At 46.2% G+C, this 5,252-nt stretch overlaps 1 pseudogene; it reads left to right on the forward strand.

The window, feature by feature from the left end:
• Positions 1-423: 423 nt before the first annotated feature.
• On the forward strand, positions 424-1,822 carry LOC124663957 (annotated as a pseudogene).
• The last annotated feature ends 3,430 nt before the right edge of the window (positions 1,823-5,252 follow it).

A 5,252-nucleotide genomic window follows, 5' to 3' on the forward strand; every position in this document is an offset into this window, starting at 1 on the left:
GCCCTCTGTTTCGACGCCCTCTCCTCCGGGGTAGGCGCATCAGGGTCATCGAAAGACCATGATATGTCGGAGTCGGAGTCCTCTATGGGTGCGGTGGCTGCCACCCTGCGCTGTTCGATCTTGGCATTGACCGCCGCATGGGCCACCCGCTCCTCCTCTGCTTCCTTCTCCGCTTTAGCCAGGGCCTCGGCGTCCCTGACCGGGTCGAGGAGGTCGGTGCTGTCGTTGTCGTCGAACTCCTCGTCGGAGGTCGAGGCCGTTGGAGGTGTAGGTGGAGGCGCGGCAACCTGGCCGCGGCCGGTGCTGCTCATGGTGGCTCCGGTGGAGGCTGAGTGGCAGCGGCGCTACAGTGGAGGTTCTGAGGCGGCTAGGTTTTGTGGGGAGGAGATGAGATGCTCGCGCTTGTTTATATAGATCGGAGGCATGGCGACGACCGCGGCACGCGTGGCATCGCCATTACTTCGTGCGCAGAGGTACGCGAGCGGATACTTTGCCAGGTTTGCGTCGCCGCGGACGGTCCAATCACTTTACATCGCCACGCTGAAGATGGGAACAGACGGATTTTTCCCCGGCGGACGCAAACAGTCGCTCAGCGTCCGTTTGCGTCGCGCCTGCCCTAAGTAAGTAGTCCGGGCTGTAACATCATTATCATTAGGAACCACAAGTTTGGTTGCAAGCGATGGAGGGAAAAAGAGGAGCTTTATTAATGGATGGATGGATCAGAACGAACCTGGCCGGGCTCTTAATTTGGCGGAGATGAATTTCGTGTCGTTGTAATCGAACGTACGCGGCGTCGGATTTAATTATTGTGTGGCATGCGCGCGCGAGAGAGAAATTAATAAAAGCCCGTGCGCACTGCTTCGATTCCAGCTGGCTCGATCGACCGAGCCAACAAAAAGGATCCGAGGGAAAAAAAGGGGAGGACTTTTCGGCGCAGATCGAATGAATCATAAATGCTGCCAGCTACGAATCCACCTCCACCAGGACACACGCAACCGTACGTGTCGTGCCAGACCGCGCGAGGCTTAAACACGGATCTTCGCCAACGTCCGCCCCGACACGCCTTCCACCTCTTCGGGGACCTGCGCGCGCCCGGCACTACTGGATGCAGGACGAGACGGACGAGGCCGCGACGAGGAGCTCGGGGGTTTCCTGTTCGACTTCCTCTTCGCCGCGCAGGACGCGTCCACCTCCTCCCTCTGCTGGGCGGTCTCCGCGCTCGAGTCCCACCCGGACGTGGCGCGCCGAGGTGGCGGCCGTCTGGTCGCCCGAGTCAGGCGAGCCCATCACCGCCGAGAAGATCCAGGGGATGAGGTACACGCAGGCGGTGGCGCGCGAGGTGGTCCGCTACCGGCCCCCGGCGACGCTGGTGCCGCACATCGCCGGCGAGCCGTTCCAGCTCACCGAGTGGTACACGGTGCCCAAGGGCGCCATCGTGTTCCCGTCCGTCTACGAGTCCTCCTTCCAGGGCTTCCCGGCGCCCGACGCCTTCGACCCAGACCGCTTCTTCTCCGACGCGCGCAGGGAGGACGTCGCCTACAAGCGCAACTTCCTGGCATTCGGCGCCGGCGCGCACCAGTGCGTCGGCCAGCGCTACGCGCTCAACCACCTCGTGCTCTTCCTCGCGCTCTTCGTCTCCGTCGCAGACTTCAAGCGGGACACGACGGACGGCTGCGACGACCCCGTGTACATGCCCACCATCGTGCCCAGGGACGGCTGCTCCGTCTACCTCAACCAACGCTGCGCAAGCTTCCCGTCCTTCTGAGCCTCAGCTGCTCGTCCTTGTCCTCCCATTATTCCGTCCTCCCTCCTTGTCTCTCTCTGCTTCTTTCCTTCATCTGGTCGTGTCGAGTGATGATCCGTACTTAGGACCTGGTGCTTCTTGTGTTAGTTCATTCCATTGGACCATTCATCAAATTATTTCATTTGTCATTGCTCTAGTGTGCTTGATAGTAGGGTTCAATATGTCATGTGCTGAAATGGAAGTTTGCAGCTCACTGTATGCGGAGCACAAAAGTGTGATCCACATGTACACTTTGAATCGCTATTAGTGAAGGCGGTTAGGGTCTATTTTATTTGAATAAATTTGAGATTTTAGTTATACACAGACGACCATATACTACTACGTACGTGGATTCCATACACACGGATTCTGCAAGTCACTAGAACAGAGGTTTGTTCCACTTACTGAACAATTTAATCCAAGTCCAAGATTAATAAGATGCATTTGAGGCCGCACTTATGCGGATGATGTGCACGTACAGTTGCGTATATGTTCTTTGCTTCCTCAAAATCTAACCAGTCATAATATAACGCGTGAATATAGTTTGATACCAGGTCACTATTGAAAACAGCTCAAGGCAACTCCTCCGATAGATACTATCGAATCAACCGAAAGAAACAAAACATTAGACAATGACACATCGCAGACAATGAAGGTAAACATTAGATCAATCTGTGACAGAACCAATCGGAGACACATAGTTCATGCTGTGTTTTATTGAAAATATAAATAACACATAGTGAAGGTGTGGATGGTAGATACGAGAGAGAATCGCAGCAGATCATACTATAAACGAAGCAGGAAAAACATATAGATACAGTAAGAAAATACAAGATCATGTCCGGAAAATTCTTTCTTTAAAAATAGGATAGGGAACCAGGAAAAACATAGATAAGAAAATACGAGGCAAGTAAAAATCTTCTTCCGGAGATAAATACGGCACTAAAGTTATAAACCAAGTTAGGGCTTTGAAGCTGTCAAATATTTTCCTTCACCTGAAGAATTCGTGAATCTATCATCAATTTGTCATGAGAAGACACCAAAGAATCCCTTTGCTGTCAATTTCCTCTTCTATCTCTCTCGAGGCAGACTTCCAAGCGTTGATTATTCATCTACAAGCTCTAAGCCCAATAAAATAAGCAGGTAAAACTTAGAAAATAGAAGGATTACATATGTGAAGAAGCATTGAAAATTGCCAGCTACCCACGGTCATTGCCGTGCATATCGATCCAAAGATAGGATCAAACAAAACACATAGAAGTAACGTCCGGGCTTAAACGCAGTACTAGAAAAGTCACGGGCGCTATACCAAGATCACGGTGTTGTTTCAGATAACAAAATTTATGTAGGAAAAAAAATCGATGACACACGTGTAGCCCTGTAGCAACAAAACAAAAACAAAACCGACTTCAAGCGCAACTTCCTGGCATTCGGCGCCTGCACGCACCAGTAGCCCTTGTAGCAACAAAACAAAAATAAACCGATCACAGACTTCTTTTTTACGTTTGAAATCACACTGGCAACCACAATTCCAAAAGTGGGAATCACACAATTCCAAAAGTGGGAGTCACACATGCCACAGTGAGTTTAGGTGTTGATGAGGTTTTAGCAGGAGATTTGGTTTCATACATACAACAATAAAAAATTACCTGTTGTGTGAAACAATACATTGAACATTAAAAAATAAGCACGAAAAGAGTATAGCTCAAGGATTGGTTGGGTGTAGTAAATCTTCAGGAACAATCTATGGCTTCCTTTCCTCTTGTTAGAAGTCGATGAAGCTTTAGTAGGAGATTTGGTTTCGAGAGCAGACTTATCCTTCTCTTCGAGATGCACTTGGAGGTTGTGTTTATTACTCCCTCCGTTTCTAGATATAAACCATATAGCTTTTGGCACGAAAATTAAAGAACACATATTGAGAGAAAATTACACCATATTTGGGCGCGATTAACCCTAGACAATTGACATAAGCTAATAGAGGACTTTACATACGATAAGAAAATGTAATCAAATCCCTAAGTCCATACAAGCAGTGCAATGCAACACATCTTATATTCTGGATTTTTTTCCTAAAAAACCTATAAGGCTTATATCTAGAAATGGAGGGAGTATCATAGACACGAGTGGAGTATGCGACAAGCAAATTCACAATACAAAATTTAGTCAAAGAATATATATATCAATGCCTCAGTCTCATTGAACTTTATTTCATTTTTCCTCAAGGGTGAATTCATGTTCACCTTGGCAGTTGTTACCAGTAATATCGTAAAGAACATTCATAACTAAAATCAAAGAAGAGAAACATCACTTCACATTTTTACTAAAGGTATCAAGTTCGGCCAGGTTGCTACAGGCCATCTGTTTTGATTACAACACTACAAAACTCAAAAAGGGTAAAACATCATCAAAGCATATCTAACTTATTCAAAAGCAGCAGGTATCTTTGCTCGATGGATCATAAAGAACACAAGGCTCAAAGACTGCCTTTGTTCAGGCAACAGAGGCAATGCGAAACAATCGAAATCCCAGCTAATCACACAGATGCGAACGCACACGAAGCATCGATCTATCATATTTTTCTTACTGGACTGTTCTGGAGTGGACCCCTGTTAAAATGGTGCAATTTTTCAGGAGTGTGTTTACTATGAATTTTTCACGAGTATATAGAAAGAGAAATGAGTGCCAGATCCATGGTTTGCTGGCTCTACAAGGACATGGTTCCCTTCTATGCATTCCCTTCTCATGCCAATTTGTAGCTAAAATTAATCTCGCTAGCCTTCCAGAACAAATGATAGAAAAGGAAATCCCTGTCGAGAATTTTACACGAATTTTACATAATTATATGCTGCTGTACCGAATATGTTCTGAATGCTGCTAGTTGAGATTATTACCCGGTATGAAATCTGCTTGCCTACAAATTTTACTAATTTTTATTGCTGAAATCATTGTACAGAATTTTGGCTATTTTCAAGTGTTCTTGCATCTTGTGGCTTGTTCCTCTTTGTGCTGCTTCAGTGAACCTCAATTTTTGTAAAATTAATGTCGTTCAGTTTGTTGACTGAACAAGCATTTCAGCTTCTGATTAGAGGTCAGACTAGCCAAGTAGGGGATACAAGAACCATGCTAAATACTAGGGAGTATGATATTTCACTAACACAGTAGTCATGTGTGCAAAGTAACCATCTAAATAGTCAACCATTGGTTGTTTCAGTCTAATTAAACTATCGAGTAACCGATTACATTGTAGAATTAGAGAAGTTTTGTTGTGAATGCAGCTGGTACATAATGGTGTCAATTTGCAATTTTCTTTTGTACGATCCTTGTGAGTCTGAACCCAATTTATATTTTCTATTCACATGTTGCGGACAATTTGCATCATATAGATAGTTATGTCTGCAAGCATACGTGGCTAGTTAGCTTGTATTTGTGTGCATGTACAGGTGGAGCATACGTATGGACAAAATATCCA

The sequence above is a fragment of the Lolium rigidum genome, chromosome 6, assembly GCF_022539505.1.
Source record: "Lolium rigidum isolate FL_2022 chromosome 6, APGP_CSIRO_Lrig_0.1, whole genome shotgun sequence".
NCBI classification, from domain to species: domain Eukaryota; kingdom Viridiplantae; phylum Streptophyta; class Magnoliopsida; order Poales; family Poaceae; genus Lolium; species Lolium rigidum.